This window comes from Haliotis asinina, chromosome 16 (genome assembly GCF_037392515.1).
Source record: "Haliotis asinina isolate JCU_RB_2024 chromosome 16, JCU_Hal_asi_v2, whole genome shotgun sequence".
Taxonomy (NCBI): domain Eukaryota; kingdom Metazoa; phylum Mollusca; class Gastropoda; order Lepetellida; family Haliotidae; genus Haliotis; species Haliotis asinina.
Genome location: NC_090295.1, coordinates 8550726 through 8573896, shown reverse-complemented (window position 1 = coordinate 8573896; position 23171 = coordinate 8550726). Strand labels below are relative to the sequence as shown.

The following is a 23171-nucleotide window of genomic DNA, read 5'->3' as shown; positions in this document are numbered from 1 at the left end:
TTCAGTGTGTCCATTATTGTTTGTGTATAAAACCTCAAAGACATTATTTTCTTCCGGTTTCTTTCTAGAAATTGTGTTTTTTATACAATTAAATGAAAAATCAGAATACATTTTTTCACATTTTTTTCCATGTGTCAGAACATAAAATGAATATTTTCTGTGTAAGTAAACACACTTAGAGCTCATTTTTTATAAACAAGTTTTCATTTCCTGGGAATAACATTTTTCGAAAGAAGAGCCCCAGACCCCACCCTGCATGGTAAATGGTTTGACCTTAATCCCCTCTTCAGGGATATCTACTTCATCACACGAGACAAGATGCCCGTCTACTCGGAGACTTTGTCACTCTTATTAGCGACCATGTAATGCATTATCGACTGGTCGATATCTATCTGTTTCTGATCTGCTTTGACAATGCTGTAATCCGCTCCGTGATGCCATCAAACTGGGTGATCATTACGCGCCGAGTGTAATGATCCGTATCATTCACATTGACTGTGTAGACATGGACAATGATGTAAAAATATGTTATCCTATGACTGATTTCGCTACCGGTGGTGTTGGAGATATTATTCTGATTTGTTTACAGGTATGAAAATGTATTGACAATATCTACGATCTATCAATGGACATGCGTCATATTTCTGATAATATTGTCTTTAGATATTTATCGGCACATGTCTACCTTGAATTGAATTGAATTTCCGAAAGTCATCTCAACAGACAGACAGACTTTTTACGGTAATTTTAGGTCAGTGGTTATAATGATATTAAGAATAACATATTAGTCACAATTTATTTTCTTGACATAAACATTTATATAAATAGAGGCTATTTCGACAATAGTTGAAAATATGGAAATACAGCTGTGTAATATAATGTAAACGTAAGTCAGCAAAATATTCAAATTCAAAGAAAAAAAAATAATATCATATTCGGTCACAATGAAGTCCTTAATGCAGTAATTACAAACGCTATTTTGAAATTTTATTATTTTGTTTCGTAACCTATTAACTTTTAAATTGTGCAAATGTATTCTTTATTCTGGAAAAGCACGTCTTAAAGATTTATCTTCTAAAATTAAATGCATCGTTCAATGTTAAGTAAAGATTTCACATTTGAGTAATGTTCAATATTTTGATGACGACAGTTTAGAAAACCACTCTTGTGCACAAACATCTTGTAATCTTTCATTAAAATGATTCATAGAAATTCTGACATCACCCACATTTTGATAATTCCATATACACGAAAAAACTTTTTAACACCTTTTACCCCGTTCCGTTTGCCTTCTTCATCTAATCTTTCACAGCAAAAAATAACACACTGCAAGGTATCTATACCTATCGATATCCATGCTGAACAACTTTATCCGATGTCTAACAGCTCGTTCCCGGATTTTGAACAAACATATAATGTGCCGAACAGTTTCTCATCTAAGATGGTAATATTTGAGGCATATTTACCAACACCTGGAAAATGTTTAAAGCATGGAGTCTGAACTTTTTCAATGCGAGAATGATATTGTAACCCTCAAATTTAGGAGCCATATAAAATACCTCTTAAAACTCTCTTTCGAGGGTTTGTCTTTATATGCATGCATACGTGTAATCTGATTGAGCGTCATTCTAGAAGTTGCAAGTATAGAGATGACACAACTTTATGGATGATCAACTTCTTTATTTCAACAATTGTTCCGATATAGGTTCTTACACCGTTTTCAAGCATCCATTCCGAAAGGTTAAATATGTGTACGTTGTATACATACAACGTATGGTCGGCGTGTGGTCCTGTGCACAAAGCTCAGGTCACAAATCAGTTGACGTTAACGTCGAGCTCGGGGGGTCTGTTGGTGGCCGTGTTGGTGACCTAGAGTTTTTAGGACTTCAGTCCTGCCCCACACCAAAACACATGTGATACGTGTTGTCTCATCTTAGGCAAGTGAGTTTTTTCAAAATTTCCTCTGTTCACCCACCAGGAAATGGATACCCGGTGGAAAAATCCATGTTACTATAACCATCTAGCGCCAAACAGACAGCTTCGGTTATCCTGGGTAATCACGTGCTATGCCTTGATCGTTAGTGCTATGAGCATACCTAGGGTGGAGGTTGGGCCTAATTAAGGGACATGTTATTTTTATTCATTATCATAGGTACACATAGTACTGTTCTCCGACCATCTGCTGTATACACGATATGTGTGACATATACTGAGGGGAAAAAAATGAAGGATCATATGAAAGTGCTCCCTTATTTTTCACAATGCTGTGCGATACAAAGCATGTGAAGAAACCTGGAAAAGAATAAAGAAACACTCGTCCTTTCATGTGATCTCTTATTTTTTTCCCTCATTGTATTTTGTCAGGTTTGGTTGTCGGAATGATTGATGATCGCAGCATTTGTCATGCATTAAACTGGCGTTGAGTTTGCATGGAAATATCTGCTGCATTACGTTTGTCGATAAACATGGTTAGTTTTTAGTCCCGTCGTAGATGATGTTCTTAGGAAGGTCTATGCAGCACAATCACAACGAAAGTAACACCAAACGCGCGTACCATTTCATAAGACATAATTAAAAACGTATTGCTGTGTGTTTGTTACATCAAGGGTCCACTCTGAGCATAAAAATTATGGTGAGTACAAGCGGACGAAATAACGAGTATGCTATCTACAAGTTTTCTTGAGTTCGTAATGACGAGGATATGATGAAATGAGAGTTGAAGGACCGAAAACCCGTTTTAAGTTTCATATACCGTTATGTCAGTCTGGTTTTCTGAGTAGTCTGCGGTTGCGCAGCAGTTTTTGCGCAAGCGTAATTTACCCAGGGCCCGAGACTGATGTCACATAACTGTAAACCATCGAGTACACAGGTAAGCTACATTGCAATACTGAGTTGGAGATCTCACGGGAGCATCGCTGGCGGATTTCTACCGCAATATGTGGCTGTGTTTTTTGGAAGTAAGCCATGCGTGCTGACGATCCCCATGCCACCAAACCATCTATAATTGTTACGAGTTGGTTGGGAATGAGGCGGTAATGAGTTAGCGTGTTGGTTTTTCTGTCATCACCTCCAACTATCTAGCAAACAACACAGTGAAAGAGTGGAGAAGGAAGTAAACACTGACGAGTTGATTGAGACGATAACAGTAACAATGACGATGACGTCAACTATGATAAGTTTGTGGGGATAACAATTTCGATGAAGGTGGTGATAATAACAATGCCCGCGATAGTAGCGATGATGCTTAAAATGATGATGACGATGACGACCACGATGATGATGACGACGACGACAATACCGATAATTATGATGGCTATGAATATGATAAAGAAGGCGATGGTATCACTGGCGATGAAAGTAGCAATGATCAGGATACTAATGACGACAATGACGATAATGATTGGCGTGACGATGATAGCAACGAGGAAAGACACGTTGACGAACTATTATCCACAATTGCAATATCCCACCATAAGCGATGCCCCACTGTTTCGTTACACTATACCAAATAGATTATTTTCTCGTAAATATCCCCAAATCAGCTTAAAACCGTAACACCATAGCAAATTGCCCGTACAAATACACCCTGTAGAAAACCAAATCCTGTTAGTAATAACACGCCTTGCTTCTGTACGAAGATGCTCGCAACTGTCGGATAAATCAGAAAACCATGTTTAACACACATTCATCGTCCAAAGCAATTTTCTTCACTTAGTATGTATCATGAAAGGATGGTTGTGCCAGCGGATTTTCTGTTGTGTGTTATAGCAAATAAAACAACATTCACCTGATGAAACCAGATCGGAGTCGTTCAACATTTGTCAGTGAACACGCGGTTGTTTAGGTGTTGCTTACTCGGCTCTCTTCAGTTATGATTATGCAAATGGGGTAATATGTATACGGCTTATTTTGCCATAAATTATATGCCATCAGTAAACACGTTGTTCGCAGATGATAAAGTTATCCCAGCATCTGGTTTTCTTCAACCATTCCGATTTAAGAAGAATCTCAAGTACGTCTGGGGGAAAGAGCAAATGCATTGCCCACGTTAGATATATTTATTTCTGTTTACAAGCATTTACTGGTATGAACTTATATTTTCAGGAAATAGGTATTACGGGAGACTATTTGGTCTCCGCTGCAAGTCTAACCAGCTTTTTCTGCACTTTGAAATATACTGTGTTGCCGTGTTCCTTGCATTGTGCCCCACGTAGATGTTTTGTTTTTTGTTTGTTTTGTTTGTTACACAATGCACCACCTATATGGCGGCGGTATATAAATAATCGAGCCTGGACAAGACAATCGGGTGATCAACAGCATGAGCATCGATCTACTCGTTTGGGATACGATGACATGTTTCAGACCAGTCAGACTGACAACCCTATCCCGTTAGTCAACAAGCATGCTGTCGACCAGTTTAAACAGATATCTACAGGACACAAACCTTAGGGTTGGTTCTCTGTCCTCGTCCATATATCATATATGAACTTTCGAAATACATTTTGGGTTGTGGAGTTGTGTCCCTTAGGTGAACCAAGATGTGCTCGCTGATCGTTGTCTAGAATGTCAGATTCGACCTGATCACGATTCTTGATCACCAAAGAGTTTATTTACCAAGCCGAAGGCGTGTGTTAGTTTTCTTGAACTCGTCCAGGGTAAGAAGCCCGTTCTCGGTTTCCATATCCGTCATACGTGTGTAGTTTGCTCAAATTTGAGCAAAATCTAACTCACACATTAAAATGTTTAAGATTTCAAAATTCGATGACTTGGCGAAACGCGACATAGGATCTAAATTATCACAATGGGATATTAATAATCATAATGATATGGGTGATATCAGTCACTGGATTGTCGTATTCAGGTTATGCTTTTACAGGCAAAGCTGGACTATAGCTCAGTGCACGTTAAACAACAACGTTGTTATGAAGTCTGTTATCTGATCGCGTTCCCAAACTTTCTCATCAGCTATTTAATATTCAGCAGAAGAAATGATTACTATGCCAAACGTTTTGTATATTGATGATGAATAGAGAATCTCACCTAAGTGTCTTCTGATATCAATTATATCAACACAAGTTGATAAAGTAACAAATATCAGAGGCTTGCAAAATCAACTGTCAAAGCCATATCTCCTAGGGAGATATCGTCTGATCTCACAAAAGCGATATCTCCTGTGGAACACAGGTTTGGATGATAAATAAATATATCTTGTATATCGATAAGGACAATGAAAACTCTTATGAATCGGAATGAAAATAATGTGCATTATTGAAATGCCTCAGGAAAAGCAATGAATTATGTCGAATCGACCTACGATATATTCCGGCATGAACAATTAATTAGTATTAGTATTTGGTATTTAGCCAATGGTGACATCGTCAGTTAATAAGCCAATGAGGGGTTTAAATAAGATTACAACTCAGTATTTTATTATCCACGTTAGCATCGATCTATTAATATTGATCTTCCGTCATAAATTACTCAGAATGGTTTTGCTGCCACAGTATTGCCCTTGTGTCAAAGCGCAGTGTGAAATGCGCTCAATAGACCTGTCCTGGCAAGCTTTAGAAAACCGACAACAAACAGATACAGCAAACCATTATTGAGATTTAATGGTAGTTAATTTAATTTTAAATGTTTATGAGTAGCACAACTGACTTGTATTAGACACGCAGGTGTAACATTCTGGTCACGTGATGTTCTGTATACGTCTACTGATCTATAACATGTGACGTTACAAGTGCAGCTGCGCATGGACCTAGTAAACCAGTCAGCACGTCCATTGCAAGACAAAACCCAGTTTCGACTGTCCCCCGAAATATATTCCACCAGGTTGAACAGGGGAAAAGGTTGAAATAATACGAATGGGTTTTCGTGAAAAAGGAATAACTTCTGACATATCCTTTTTGCCCCGTCTGTCTCACAGTCTTCGAACTGCAATATATTCTCTTCCGCCACCTCTTGTTGCAATGCTTCACTCTGTGTAACAAGGCTAGGTTGCCTTAGATTCTGAATTTTCCATCTGACTGGGGCTCTTTTGAATTTACATGATTGATAGGCTGATACTTTTAACCATCACTCAGATGAAATTGTGAACTGTAAAATATATTGTCATCAAAGTCTCTCTCCAATTCTTCTACGGTGAAATATCAGGAAAACAACATGGGTCAGGTTTGGTACAGAGTAGGTTTATTTGTAAAGGCTGAGTTGGGAAACAGCTAGGATGACAGTTACAATGTGTTCAATGCAGTTATCACAAATGAATACTCAGAGAATTGTCATCGAAGTCTCTGTCCAACTCTTCTGCGGTGACAAGTCAGGAAAACACCATGTGTCCGTGGCGTTTAGAAACTGTACATAACTCTAAAGCAATTATTTTGAGAAGACATACTGACTTTACAGGGAAAACCAAGTTTTACACTGCCGGTGCGTATTTTCTTTACCCCAGATAGACGTTGATTAAGACAACTGGTCAGTTCGGTGAATGGTGGGAGAAATATAAATATATCGGTTTTTGTTCGTTTATATTGTTTGTTGGTTGATGTTTTGCTTTGCCACTCAGAAATATTCCAGGTAGAGTCCCGTACATGAAACAATGGACATCGAGGTACAAATGACACGTCTCAACCTAACGCGTTCCTAACCACCACAGGTGTTTCTTATTACAAGCTTTGCCCGATGAAGACCAGTTCTAACCCGGATGTTCGCGGGTAAAGGAATCTCGGTACTTCACAATCGATCGGATGACGCCACACATGACCCTGGCTCTGTTAACGACCATACAGTCTGATAATGTTTTCAGGAGTGTTCCTAGGAAATGCATGGCGAGGTTATGAGATAATGACCTGTTTTTTCAGGAAAAGTGTGCACACTCCCAGGATACACTGCATATCACTTGATGTAAACGTATTAATGGTAAAACCAGTTCAGCTACAGAAACCAGACACATTCCTAGGCATAAATCGGCTTGTTAGACTAATGCTGTTTGTTTTAATGCTTAACACCCACTCGATGTTCCTGCTATTCGGAAAGGGCTGTTAATGGTCGAGTAACACAAACCGGTTATTTACTCACTTATTACGCTCCTGGCGTGTTATTCTATGGGGTGTAAGTGAATGTCAGTTAACAACGAAACGCAAAACAAATAGTTTAAAGTTATTAGGTATCCTTTCTTTACTAGAAATGATTTTCTGAATTGAGGTACCGGGGATGGTATCTGAGAGGTTATAGCCTTGAGTGTGAAACGGTTGCGCGTCACCCTGAAGACCCAAGTTTGATCCTCAATGTGTAGTCTCCTTTGAAGGAGAAATCCCTGGGATATCGTTGAAGCTAGCGTAAGACCTAACTCACTCACTCACTCACTCACTCACTCACTCATTCACTCAGTTTCTCACTCCCTCCAAACCGGGGACATTTTCTGACGGATTTTTCGACAGTGACGGAATAAACATCCCAGCGTTCTGAAAAATAGTTGAAATTTATAAAAGATTCGTCGTGATTATATGATTATGTTACTCTAATTGGTAAACGGACGTGCAAGCTTAATGTTATATTCGTTTATCATGTAGCTTTTTATTATTGTCACAGTTCTGTGTCACGTGACACAAGGACATCGTTTTGATTGGCGCAAAACCGATAAGACTTTCCTTGGGAATGCAGGAGTGTTTCAACGCCTATTAATCATCTGGGATGCTTAACGGTAGGATTCGGAATAATTGGACACTGAGACTATGGTTTCAAACAGTGCACTCCGTGATGTCTGTTAATAGAAAAAACATTCCATGACTCATCTTGATTTAAACGCTTATTACACGTCACGTGATTATACAGCTCTGATTTCAATCACAGGAACACATTCCCAGAAAGAGTGTAGGTCAATAACAGTTTATGCTTGTAAGGGTGACTTAATCTGTCAATCAACTACATTGTATAGACGCTGTCCAGCACTGAGTGTAAGAACGTCCTGAATAAAGCAAGCCTAGATTATCTTCAGGTTCAGTCTCCCATCTTACTAAAGCTCTTTCCGAGTTTGAATGCAGTTATATTTCCCACAGTCGTCCTATGCCAATTTGCGAGGATCGATGCTCATGACATCAATCACTACATTGTTTCCGCAAGATTCGTATCCAAGGTCGATCTCACATATCTAGAACATCGTGTACTTGATTAGACTATTACCGGTACGTGTTTGTTGTGCCTGTCGAGTCTTTTAAATGTGTAGTTATTTTGATTATTTTGCGGATATGAAACAAATAATGCTTTCCACATCACGTCTGATTTCTGTATTTTGGGAATGGTCACATAGGGTCAGATCAGATGCCATTGGATAATAATATCGCTACTGTTTATTCTGTACCTGGTCACTTCTGGACGCCATTATAGCTGCACCCTGAAGCGTGTACTACGGTTGTGTTTGGTGGAAGTTTCGTTTGCTACAATGGGCATTTCCGAAGCTTGACCTGAATAGGCTGCAGGCGAATCATGACGTCAAGACGCTCTTCTCTTCTAAACTCACTCACTCACCCAGAAACATGTTGCTCCACAAAATACGACGTCAATCCAAATACATTTGTTTCTGAAGACTCATGTCCTCTGTCACTTTCTTCCGTTCGTGAAAGAATACCATAGACTTCATAACCTACCAGTAAAAATGTTTTTCATCTGGAAATAATTAGCCTGCCATATTTTAACAGATGGTTTTGTTGTTATGGTTCTGTATGTTGATGACGGACTGCAATTCTCGGATTCTCTATATATCACACAGGGTATTGCACTCTAACTTCGGAACGAGGCGCCCTTTGACTTCGATATCTGCTTCTTTGAGACAATTTGTATTTTATGAAATCAAAATATTTATTCTTCGAATATAGAAACAGTCACATGCAACTTCAGTATCCTTAGGACTATTCCAAAGTGTAATCTTTAATCTGGAAACGGTTCTTAAATATTAGATTATCTTGTTTGTTTTTGGAGTGTGAAATACCAAAAACGTGGCAGCCACCTGTTGTATTGTTGGTCTTAGGAGCTAGATGATTGCAACAAACCCGTTAGAGAGTATCTCACTGACAGAATGGTAGTTCCAAGAAACATATTTTTGTCAGCAGCTTGGGAATCTCGGGACGGCCCGAGGGCTCTTCTGGAGGACTGATATCAGTGGCAGTTGTTGCGAGATCTCAAGGGTAGTTTGTTACATGTACATGTATTACACAGAAAATGGAGCAGTGTTGATAGTGAGCTGTATTAAACTCACGAGTACTGGGATTCGATGGTGTAATTCTCTGAGTGAGTGAACGAGTAAGCGAAGTGAGTGAGTGAGTGAGCTCATGCAAGCATATTTTTCAGTTTCGGTTTGCATGAGCGTCAGTAAGAAGTGAACATAGTCAATCAACAGTGATATACACGAACAACGCTAACTAATAGTTCCATATTACGACAACGCTGCATTAAACTATATCAGGAAAACAACTTTTTCTCAAAAGGTGTACCATCCCGACTACGATTTTATCACTAATACCTTAAGAACATCTACTTTATGTTAAGTTTAATTTTAAGTGTAAGTGCCTTAATAACGACACTTGTATATTAATAACGACAATTTACCTCTAACTGCCAAGAAAGGCAATTTTTATGTGTAAGTACCTTAAAAACGACATTTTTATATTCGTGTACGTTAAAAACGACAGTTTACTTCTATGTATCTGAAATAGCCAACTTTATGTGTAAGTACCTTAATAACGCCACTTTTATATTCATGTACCTTAATAACCACAATATACTTCTAAGTACCAAGAATGGCCAATAATATGAAGAAGTTCTTTAATAACGACAAATACAGTTTCTGCACACACCAGTTTCTGAAGTATCAAAACAAACATTTATCTCTTCAACACAGGCCAACTTCAAGCACAGCCTGGGTAAAACCAGTACAACTCAAGTGCAGGTACACGGTCAATTGATTTCTCATACGGGCGGACACGTATAAACATACCACACACAGAGTAAGCGAGAATACTCCATTCGGAGCACACCGGTCAAAACCAAACCGTTACACCGCTCAACTCTCACAGTCCATGAACAATTATTTTCTGTTTTGATTGGCATTCTTGAAGTTGAGGAGATGAAGAATGAGATGCTTTTATGAATATACGACTTCCTTGTTCTGAATAGGCTTTACGGAATATTTATGTTTACAGAATAAATAAATTCTTCAAAACAATTTCTTCCGCGCATCCCTTGTATAACGCAAGTGTCCTACATGTAACATGACTATATTATTCCCAGGATCGGATTTTCCCACCTCGCTAAGGCTCCTATTTAATTTAAATTAAATGCAGTTTAAATTACATATTTTCAGAAATGTTCAGTTTACTGCTCGTACACATGCGTACAGTCCGAGGACTTTCAGGAACACGTGCTTGAATCCTTATTAAAATGAATGTTTATTCTGTAGTCCATTTCCTTCCGTTTCATTGACATAATTAAATATGTACACGTATTAAACACGTTTAACAGCTTCACGGTAGTAAGACACGTGATTATAGGATAGGCTTGTGGAGGGAGATTAGGTTGGTCAACGGGGTCACAGTATAGTTTCTAATGTATTGTCATTTTATTGCAAGATGAACATACATATGTTGACGTTGCTACTTGCAGGTTCGTTATGTGTTAACCGCCATCGGATTATATGTCAGTTAGTGAATTATTCTTTTTGATTTGGAAGATGCAGACCAGTGAAGATCATAGGTAGAATAGGCCTTCAGCAACCCATGCTTGTCATGCAAGGCGACTATGCTTGTTGTAAGAGGCGACTAACGGGATCTGGTGTTTAGGCCCGCTGACTTGGTTCTCACATGTCATCGGTTCTCAAATCGATGCTCATGATCTTGATCACTGGGTTGTCTGGTCCAGACTCGATTAATTACAGACCGCCGCTGGAATAAGTGGAAGTTTGTTGAAAAACACTGTCCAGTGTGTGATTCCGACTGTATAATGTGCTTTTGTTAATGCGTCACTATCAAATAGTGGTGACACGGGACCATTGTCCAACCGAGAGCACCTGTCTCAAACACATGCACAAATTTCCTCATATGATGACGTACATGCGTGTGTATGTGTTTCAGCTTGTACTCGTCCAGACTTGGTGTTAGCTAACCGAAATACCATTCCGCAGTTAAGCATGGATAGTGAATACCCCACTCAGAAACATTATACTGACACCGATCCGACCAATCCAGCTGAGCGCCAGGCATGGACCAACAAGTACCATATTTTAACGTCTGTCGGTATGAAGCGGCGCGCTGATCGAACCCTTGCCATTCCGCTCTCCGAGGGAACGCTCTAACCCCCACACCAGGTGGTAAGATGGAGGTGTCGCTATTTCTTATGGTGTTGTGGAGACCTGTGTTATTACCTAACACGAGCACATGATGTGTTCCTTTGTGTTTCGGCGCATCCTGAGCGTGACAGTCACTGAACACCTTGGATTTAATCAGAAATAACACGGTTGCTCTAAACGGTATTAACCTTGCGTTTTACATTTGCTAACCGACGCCAGTATGTCCGGATATTGGTTATGCGCTGTTTGATTTTGTTTTATTTCTGTCTGCTGTTTCATCTACCTGTCATTATTTCGTACGTGCTGACTCGTGTGAAAGACATGGCTACTAGAGGTGAAACTTTATCATTAACTTCGCTTTCATCTCAGCCTTGGTATAAGCAACGAGAAAGTCAATATGGAATTCCTTTCACGTCTTCCATCATGGCCAATGTTAACGACATTTTAAGTCAATGGTCGGAAGGAAATCGAACTCGTGATGTGGAATATTTCGTCGCTCATGAGAATGATGATGAATTGAAAGGGATTATTCATGATAACAAAATCATGATTTATTTGTAATTTCAACGTTCCGTTGTTATCTTGTACGGATTACAGTAAGTCGGTATTTTGGGATTGTATCTTATAAATGTATTCCGCGAGGTACGATCTAGCTTAATGTGTACGTGGGTGGAAGCGAGGGTGGAAAAGTGGAATTAACTCTTTCACAAAGATACAGATAATGAATGAATGACCTTAGTTTTTCGGCGCCTTTTGCAACATTACAGCAATATCATGACAGGGGACACCAGAAATGGGCTTCATGCGTTGCACACATTTGGGGAATCGAACTCGGGTCTTCGGCATGACGAGCGAACGCCTTAACCACTAGGCTATCCCTTTGGTAATGATGGCGTTGGTTGTGATTTATTTCGGCAGTGATGATGATGATGATGATGATGATGATGATGATGATGATGTTGATTGTGATTATGATCATAATAACGTGCACGTCGTGTTGTGTTGGATATCGGTCATATCAACCTAGACACTCTCCCGCTTCATGAATCATACACAACACATACACATTCAACTTGTGTTCATAAAACAGTCAAGATTCATCAAAAACTGACCTTTTTATCAAGGTCAAAAGCAGATAACATTTTTTTGTCTAGCCATGTTAAACCGTTAGCGTTGAGTCATCGTACAAAAGACTTGTGTGGGATATTTTCATTAATATTTACGAGAAATATAATAACAGAACGGATTGGATCTATTATGATGTCAGTCGTCATTGAAGGCGGGTGTGTCTCACGGCGTCGACAGGAGCGGCGCTCCACTACGCTTCACGCTCTCTGAGGAACGTAGACGTCTTTGTCAAGGTCATCGACAGACTACGGAAGCGTAGTAGGGCCAAGGTGAAAATATTTTTAGTCTCATTTTCTCCTACGTAGGGCTTAGTATCTCCTACGTAAGGCTTAGCTCCTACGTAGGGCTTAGTATCACTATAACCCTCTTGCAGCGTTGGACGTAAGAGAAAAAAATATGGCTCAGTCTGTTACGGAAGCGTAGTAAGGCCATGGTGCAGATTTTTTTTATGTCAGTATCTCTTACGTAGGACTTACTATCTCCTACGTAGGAGATAGGGGAGATAGGGGTTATAGTGAAAACAGACCCAAGCGAAAACGGCCAAAATAAAATTCGACTCACGAGAAAATGGCCTCCACTGCTAGGGAAAACGGCTTCTGGGTCTCCGTTAGTTTGTTTCTTAACAATGCAAAATATGTTATAAAGCTATGTTTTTACATATAATTTCTTGTTATTGATAACAAATATAACAATACGTGTACTAAAGGAATATCTAGAATAAATAAGAACCATATCTATCAAAGAACTCTTTCTTAAAGCGATATAAATGTCTACTGTCTGGCTGATCACGATCAAGTGTGTCTGTCATCACTTTCTCAACAATAGTGGCAGATGACCGGAAAGGATTATTTCGGGTTTTCACCCTAACGCGTCAAGAATAAATTTTTGAATAAACACACTACCTTATTGTCCTTCTCTATCATGAACTAAACTTTCCTGTAAAATAAACAACGAATCAAACTGGTTGGTTCATTGTGACTATTGAAACAACCAATCGATGTTCAAAGGTTAAACGGTGATCAAAACCAAAAAGAAAAAAAAAATAGAAAAGAAAGGTCGTTCTCGCCTGCGCGTAGGCCGTTTTCTCGATTATTTTGGGGTCCGTTTTCGCTGAGGTCCGTTTTCTTCATATCCCATGCAAGAGCTCTAAATAATGCAAGTCCAGAGTTTTCTGAGGTCCGGAATCTCCCATCCCGATGGGTTTTCTGTCCAGGTATTTGTTGTTTTTTTTATTAAAATGATATATTTAATATATTTTCAGAAACTAAGTGTAGTCTCGTAGACTGTCTCAGATTTAAAGTTATGTGCAGCCTGTACTCACGTTTAAGGACATCAGCTTGTTGTTAAAATATCACCTCTGTGTCTTGGGGTGCACGTTTCCTGTTCATCACACACATTCATAAATAAAATTAGAAGCGGCACCATTAAAGACTATGCACGTCCATTTGAGTTCATTTAACACCTAAACAGTAATTAAGTGAATGAGTAAAATATTGAATGTTATTTCATTCTATTTATTCATTTATTTATTTTGCAAAATGGCCTGTTTATAGCAACCTGAATTTGCTGAAGGTATACAATGGGATGTGTTTACTGTCTGTAATGGTCGTTGATCTTATGCAGTGTGTAACATTCTTTGTATGGTCGCGGCAAAAATTTAGGCAAAGGAGATAACTTAGATTCAGGTTTCCGGAAATTTGCCATTTCTCGACATTTCTTCAGAAACCTGTTCCTTTAAAAATAATCTGACATTTCTGTAGAAATATTGCAAAGAAGCTGCCTGGTGGAATCTATATCTGTTTGATTTTTTAGAGCGCCTCCCAGGTTTTCACCATGGTGTTTGACTTCAGATTGTGTGACGTGGGATGATTTCACCTTTGTAACGGGCAACTTCTCGTTAAGAGCCATTTGTGGCGTCCAACGTTATTGCTGGACGTTATTGCTGAATGTTGTTAAAAGCTTCGTAGAACTGAACTCACTCACTCACCAAAGGGGTAGACAACTAAACACCCGCATCATTTGCTTCCGCTGACACGTGAGGTAACTGGATCACTATACAACGTGACACCAGTCACTTATAAAGTATGATATATATTGGTGGTGGCGTGTCGTACTGTGTATAGAGCTCAGATCACAAATCGGTGGCACGTCAGCAACGTTGAGCTCGGACAGTAGTTGGATGGGTGACCCTGTTTGGCACCTTGACTCCTGAGAATTTCTAGGACCCCACAGCGAAGTACATGTGATAATGCGGTCTCATTATGAGCATGTGAGTTTGTTCAAAATTGCCTCAGCCATCAGGAAATGGGTACCCGGTGCCTATGAACCTTCACGTGCGTCACGGGCAGCTTGGGTTATCCGGGATAATAACTTAATTGTTGTTTGTGCGCCTCGGGCATGCCATTGACGTGGAGTATAGCGGATTATAAATGCACTATTATTAAATATGATCGAGTGAATGAGTGAGAGAGTGAGTTTAGTTTTACGCCTCACTCAGCAATATTCCAGCTATATGGCGGCGGTCTGTAAATAAGCGAGTCAGACCAGACAATCCAGTAATCAACAACATGAGCATCGATCTGCGCAATTGGGAACCGATGACATGTGTCAAGCAAGTCAGCGAGCCTGACCACCCGATCTCGTTAGTCGCCTCTTACGACAAGTAGAGTCGCCTTTTATGGCAAGCATGGGTTGCTGAAGGCCTATTCTACCCCGGCACCTTCACGGGTCAAATATGATCAAGGCGAACTTGATCAATGTCACGTTTGAGCTATACATATAAACTACAATCAAGATGTCAACTCGGGGTTATCTCCCCTGTGTACTTTTACCGCTTCCTCTCGTCACAATCAGTAATCTGTGCGTAATTAACCTTTGACACCTAAATGGGCTGATATTTGCCAACTCATTAATAACTACATAAAAACTGTTAATGACACTAATGTCGCTATTTACTTTCGCGCCATTACATCGAAAAAATCACACAGATGCTTATCTCGTCGGAGGTTGGGGGCAGCTTTCATCTTTTGATGTGGGCAGTTTATCGTTAGTATTACGCATTGACCTCAGCACACCCTCTCATGCTGGGAATATTGGTCAGTCTACTTTCGAGTGTTTGATCCTCGTAATTAGCAATACCACAGGAGTAATAGACACTCGTTTGAATGTTACAAATGCAATTTCTTTAGTTACAGTAAGCTATAAGGCCGGGCGGGACAACTTAGGAATGGCCAGTGAGTCCTAACTTGACACACAGAAGGGAGCAAGCTACAAAGACATATTTTATATCATTGGAAAGATCTCGAGGAGATGAACACGAAAAGTTTATGTGCCAGTGTGTCCACGTGTTAATAACCTCACAAACTGGCTCTGAAAATGCATTTCTGCAGAAATTTCTGGCAGAAGTTTTTTTATTTCACTACCAGAATTATCTTAATTTAACAAAATTAGAGAGTTTAAGTAATGATACTGCTGCGGGAGTGGTAGTTTCATGCTTAATCCAAGTGATAAGCACTTAGCGTGATCAACCGATCTGATATTTTGGTTTCGCTACCAGAATTATTTTAGTTGAATAAGATTATACACCATCGTTATATGATTTAGTATAGACTTTCTTTAAATGATGTCGTTTTCCCTGTTTAACGCCTATTAGTACCAGACAATTTTACAGTGTGAATTTGACCGTATTTCATTATAGCTTTTACAATTTAAAAGGCTTATGCATTATTCCCATCCGTTTCATTATAACACAGTTGTAACTTCTTAGTGGATTCACGTCGTGAAAGATTAATTTAAAAGTACTGGGGTGCATCTCCTCGAGATCTTTCCAATGATATAAAATATGTCTTTGTAGCTTGCTCCCTTCTGTGTGTCAAGTTAGGACTCGCTGGCCATTCCTACGTTGTCCCGCCCGGTCTTCTATACTGAACAGCAAAAGAAACGCAGCTCTGTTTTTTGTCAAGACTTTAACATGACCGCTTACTGAAATTATTTTGTTTTTTCGAAACTTGCTTTTCTTTTGCTGTTCAGTATATTTGTGAAACGTAAGGGAACCATCAGAATTTCGATATGTGAATTACTGACCAACTTGTGTGAGATATGTTAAGAAATTGTTCTGCTACTTCCGGGTTATTATTCGAGAACCTGTCGTTGAAAAGATCTGTATGATTTACGATAATCACTCTGTTGTGTGTTTGAAGCTGCCCCTGGACCATCTCAGGTCCAATATTGATGTGAAATGACTGGAAGTAAGACTCATGGGTGACTTCCGGTCCCGTGGGAGTGTCTGCCCTGGAGACGTCAACGTGGCAAAATGTGCATTAATGTTTTAACCCCATGTTATTTAACATTATAATTACGTGAGTTGTATGTCAATGGAAATGTCAAGATATCAACGCGGTTTAGTCATAAGTGACTATCCTTAGTGCACATCAGTTTTGACTGTTTTGACTGTCAGGGAGTGGGGGTAGCTGTGCGCCGTTTTGCATAGTACTGAACTCAACACGTCAGAATTATATGGAACATTTAAACTACTGCAAATGACTTTATTAGCTGCAAAAAAGTCTTGAATTCAAACATTTTTGATACTTTTGCGGGGCGGTGAGGGTAGGTTAGTTTTACAGCGTTTGATCGTCGTCCCGAGTTCGATTTCTGAAATGGTACACTGTGTGATGCCGATTTCTGGCGTCCCCCGTGATATTGCTGGAATATTGCTTAAAGCACTCACTGATGATGCCACACCCGACTTGTGACCACAGACATGGCACAGAGATATGAAAAGGTGGCTTTTCTTTTGAAATCGACAGTGATTTAACATTGCTGTCTAGTACAATTACAGACATTCTTACCCTTTCTGCCATACATTGCTGTCAAATGTCTTTTTAAAAAATGCCAACATCCTCTTAATATCAGGACGCTCACCGCTCCACGGTGGCAATAAAAACAGTTCTTCGATGTTTGAAGTAGCTTCAATACATCACCTTGGGAGTATTTGTTGAGCTGCTCTTGAAGCTCGAGGAAATATTAGAAACAGACATGCTTCTCTTCCGTCTAAGATTGTATCTTCTAAGGGCCACTTCACTTTAGTTTGGAGGGGCGCACTTTAAAAACATACGTGTCTTAGGAACGCTGTGCCCTCAGTAGATCAATGGCGAGTGGGTAATTTTCAGTATTCTAAATGGTTTTACACTAATTTGGACTCAAGACTGTGTATAACAGAAACTAGGTGGGTTTTGGCGTCAATACATTAGTAATATTTGACGTTCTCTTTGAGAGCAGGAACTTGGCTCCACCTCGTCGACTGTAGCGTGATAACCGTAAATAGGGTTGACGGCAGCCTTGAAAACCATGAAGGACGCACACTGATGGTAACGACCGAAGGATAAAAACGTAGACTTCAGCTCGATGGTCATCAAAGCGTTGACAATCGTTTGACGGTCATCAGTAGCTTTGACTGTGGCTTAACGGTCATCAATGGCGTTGACTATAGCTTGACATTCATCAATGACGTTGGGTACAGGTTGACAGTCATGAATGGCGTTGACTATAGCGTGACAATCATCAATGGCGTTGACTACAGTTTGACAGTCATCAATGCCATTGGCTATAGCGTGACAGTCATCAATGGCGTTGATTAGTTTGGAAGTCATCAAAGGCATTGACTACAACCTGACACCCATCAATGGCGTTGGCTGTAGCCTGACAGTCATCGGTGGAGTTAACTACATCTTGACGTTCATTTGTGGAGTTGATTGCAGACTGATAGTCAATAAGAGTTGAGCGCTCCGTAACAGTCATCAAGGAAATAACTATTGTAGCGTAAATAGGGCGGTATATGACATTGTCAATCAAACATTGAAGGTATGTGGTTCGGTTTTCATGGTAGATAGGTACAGTCCGTACACCTGGGCAAGTAACCGCTGAAACAGACATGCTCCTCCATCCGTCCACATCTTACACAGACCACCAAGGCTGTGTCCTGATCAATCTCACTTCAGCATCACCACGGCGACCACCGCCATTAATCTTCATTAGTGCCTCTGTGGGTTCCTATGTTTTATTTAGAATAGATAGTGAAAGCTTTTGAAAATTCGTATTCAATAAACCGCCAAACATTTTATAGTTTTTTCTTTATTTTTAATTGGTTCATACGAAGTGTCGACAGGAGCGTGTCCCCACAGCAATATTCAAGCTAAATAGATCATATCTCATGTTCGATTTTTCTTACTCCCTCAAACCGGGTTCCAAGCATCCAAGGGGGCGACAGGGTAGTCTAGTGGTTAAAGTATTTACTGGTCACGCCGAACACCCGGGTTCGATTCCGTACATGGGTACAATGTGTAAAGCCCATTTGACGTTTACATGTCATCTCAGCTCGATACATGCATTGTATTCGCCACAATATATTCCAACCTATTCCTGCTTAACCATGGCTAAATCGAAAATGATTACGTGTATTTCATCATGCACTCTCTCAGTGTAGTTGAAAACGTCGTCTACATCACATTAGTCAAGTGCAAAGAGGTCATACTATACATTTGTATCTCTCTTGACACACTCATCAGTGTATATTAACTCTCCTCCCATTACCCACGGGTCAAAGACTGTCCAGAATTCCTCCCAATCAAACAGAAGATGGGTTCAAGGCATTCCTGTCCTCGATTCCAGAACTCGTAAAAGCCATGTATTGTGTTATTTTGACATTGAAACGCTCCATCATTAGAATCTATTGACATTTCATAACGTGCTTCACTGCACCGAAATACTGGAAATGGCTCACTTTCTTCCAGCAGTGGGAAGTCTATTTCGAGAGTGGATATGATACATGCTGCTGTCAATGGTAGACCAATAAATTTCGAGAGAAAAAGAGGTCGAGCAATTCACATCCCTCAAGACTCATGAAACACAATCCGCCGTCACTAAGCCCCACTCTCTCTCCTCCATGTGGAGGACTTGAGTGATGTTTATGGCTATTCTCTGTATCAGCAAGTGCATCGGATATTTCATGGTCTTAATTAGTGGCAGTAGTTGTGGTCGATGTTACGGTTGTGTCAACAGACATGCTGTAAAGGGGCAAGTGGTGTAGGTTAACGCATCCTCGGCACCCAGGGGAATAACCCCGACCCCTGTTCATGTGAATGCGGGTTGGTGATAAATAATGTGATGAAGAACTATTGGATTAGAACTTTCCGCAGTTAGTTACAGACCATTGTGTATATTTATGACTAATAAGAACTCCTCCCCTTACTCTCATACTCTTCCTCTCTATCTCTCATTCCCTCTCTCATCTCTCTAATCGTCACCCTCGTCTCCGTCTCGACTTACCCATCTCTCATCTTTTTTCGTGTCCTTCACATATGTGTCTCCCTCATATCTCTCTACCTTTTCTCTCTCATTATTCGACCCGTGAATATCCCGCGGTAGGACAGGCCTTCAGCAACTCCTGCTTGCCATAAAATGTGACTATGCTTGTCGTAAGAGGCGACTAACTAGATCCGGTGGTCAGGCTCGCTGACTTGGTTGACACTTGTCATCGCTTCCCAATTGCACAGATCGATGCTCATGTTGTTGATCAGCGGATTGTCTGGTCGCCGCCATATAGTTGGAATATTGCTCAGTGCGGCGTAAAACTAAACTCACTCACACTCTCGTTATTCTCTCCTCTCCGTCGTCACTCACTCATCTCTCATTTCTTTGTCTCATCTCCCTTGCTTTTCATCTCTCTCACTTCCCATCTCTCTCTGTCTGTCTCTCTCTCTCTGTCTCTCTCTTTGTCATATTTATCGTCTTTCATCTCCTTCGTCACACTCGCCCTTCACTCATCTCTCTCATGTCCTCGCATTTTTCTTTCTCTCATCAATCTCATATTTCTCGTCTCTCACATATTTGTCGTCTCTCATTAATCTCACATCTTGCTTACTTTCCGTCTCTCAGTGATCTTGTTGGTATCTCTCTCATGTCTCTTCTCTGTCTCATCACTCATATTTTTCTCTCTCTCTGTCTCTCTCTCTGTCTCTCTCTCTGTCTCTCTCTCTCTCTCTCTCTCTCTCTCTCTCTCTCTACGATCACTTAAGAACTTCCAGTAGTTGCTATATGCTTTCGAACTCTTTCACAACCAGGAACCATTAAATCAATAACAAGTGACGACCAGTCATCTAAATCTGTTCATCAAATTAAAAAAATACCTTGCCTGATTATCTGCTTTGTTAATCAAAGTAAATGAAGCGCAGTAAGCTGAACGAAGGTCAAGGCATGTTAACGAGGCGATCTAACCGAATTTGGTAGCCACATTGCCCCAAGACACAAGAATCAATATAACAACACTTATTTAATTTCCGCATAGCTATTGCCAGTTGTGATACTTAATAGGGGGCAGATTCATCCAGTCGAAAACGTCGAGTACATTTTCTCATTTTAACAGGGCGTGTTGACATGGCAGGTTACAGTGAACTGGAGGTTTTCGTGTCTCAACTCGTCATAGTAGTCTTATCATTTTGTCATTATTTTACAGCCACCATGCACTCATTCAAGGCTGAAATAAACTTTGCAAGCTGCACGAATGATGTCAGCTTCTTTCTTGATTTCAGAAATGTAAACAACACCTAACTTATTTTAAGACTTTACCTCAGTGAACTAGTTCATATAGTGTGGATGGAACACCTGATATATGAGGTACTGTTTTCGTCTTGTTAAAAGGGTAGCTAATATATGTCATAGCGTATCTTACTGGAGTGGAATGAGATTTCTTGGAGTGGGAATGAGATTTCTCGAGTGGAATGACATTTGTTGGAGTGGAATGACATTTGTTGGAGTGGAATGACATTTCTCGAGTGGAATGACATGTATTGGAGTGGAATGACATTTCTCGAGTGGAATGACATTTCGAAGAGATTCGGGTTATAGATGTAAACGATTCTGATGGCCCGTGAAGATCCGGGTTAGATTTGGTATTCAGCAACCCATGCTTGTTGTCATTGGGGACTAACTGGGTCAGGTGGTCAAACTCGCTAACTTGGTTGACACATGTTATCGTACCCCAGTTGTGCAAATCAATGCTCAATCTGTTGACCACTGGACTGTCAAGTCCAGACTCGATAATTTACAGACCGTCGCAATGTTGTTGGAAGAGAGGCAGACCTTTCAGACTATCATCGTTCGGATTACTGGGTGTTTTGGCTACACGATTTGAGATACAGTTTATATGTGGTGGCGGGTGGTCTTGTTCATACCGCCCAGGTCACAACTCAGTTGAAGTTACGCAACGTTGGGCGCGGAAAGTCCTAGGATTGGTGACCAAGTTTGGTTGTTTGACTACTAAGAGTTTCTAGGGTTTCAACTCTGTCCCACTACGAAACACATTTGACACATGTAGCAAGGAAACTTCGCTCATAAATTGCCTCTGTTTATCCAGTAGTGAACGGGTACTCCATGGGTTAAGTCATGTGAGTGTTAACCCTCAGCTTGGGTTATCCTGGTAATAATGTGTTAGAGCTTTGAGCATGCACACGTGCGAGGAAACATTCTATAAATAGCCATAATTGTCAGTATATATAACGTTCTATTACAGCATGCGGGGGAAAAGCGACTCAAAAACAAGAAGTATAAGTCAAATTTTCAAAACGACTTGGTAACTTTACAAAGCTCGCTGAACATTGGCATGTTACTAATCTTAGCAAGGTGAGACTATGAACGCTTTTGTGTAGACAACCCCCAGACGTACTAGGAAACGTATTTAACAGGGGTGAAAATTGTCTACGTGTAACAGACTTCACAGGGCTGGGATATACCCTTACGCCATTAATAACAGCGTTGGATATAAACTTCACTCTGGCATAATTCTCATACTGTGATTCAAAGGTTATCGCCGTGTGCAGGTCACTTATTCTGGACTTTGTGGCAGGAAATGGTGGTCCTGTATTAACTCTTATTGTCGGTATGTTGGAGTTATTAGACTCATTTACACATATATGCGCGAATCAACAGAACACACATGCGCCTTGCTGGCCATAACTGTTTTATATCATGGACATGCAATCGTGATGCACTGCACATGACTCCAAGTCAACTGTCCACATATTTCGACATTATGGCCACAATATTCGACATTGTGGCCACTTATCTTTCATTTGTTTAGGCGAATTCCAGTAGTGTTCAACCGCTTTCACCATATTGTCTACCGTTTCAAAATTGTGCTTGCTGGTTCAACAATGTCAACGTTTTCAACACCGTGTCTACCTTTTCAACATTGTGTCTACCTTTTCGACATAGTGTCAACCTTTTCAACACTGTGTCTACCTTTTCAACATTGTGTCTACCTTTTCGACAGTGTTAACTTCTTCGACTTTGTGCCAACTTTTGAAAGAATGCGTCTATCATTTCAATATTGTGTCCGCCTTTTTGTGAAATGTAAAATGACATTTCAGTTATTGTCTACCTTTTCAACATTCTGTCCACTTTTATGTCTAATTTATCTATCATCTGAGTGTCTTTTTTAAAAAAAAAAATACCAAAGTTTGAACGTGTCACTGAAACCTCAATTTTCCTGGTGAGCCAGTCCCATTAGGGAATGATTAAATAATTAAGCAATCATCATTATTCGTGCGATTAAGTGATGTAATTTCATACCTGACACATACCGATACACCGCCAGCTAGCGACAGCAATCTCTGACTAGACTTAACGAGAGTTATTGTCCCACACAGAAACCATC

At 40.1% G+C, this 23171-nt stretch overlaps 1 protein-coding gene across 2 annotated transcripts in view; it reads left to right on the top strand.

The window, feature by feature from the left end:
• The window catches only part of LOC137268073 (transmembrane protein 26-like), a 91314-nt gene that overhangs the window by 40840 nt on the left and 27303 nt on the right, over positions 1–23171 (top strand). The gene's annotated exons all lie outside the window — the stretch shown is intronic.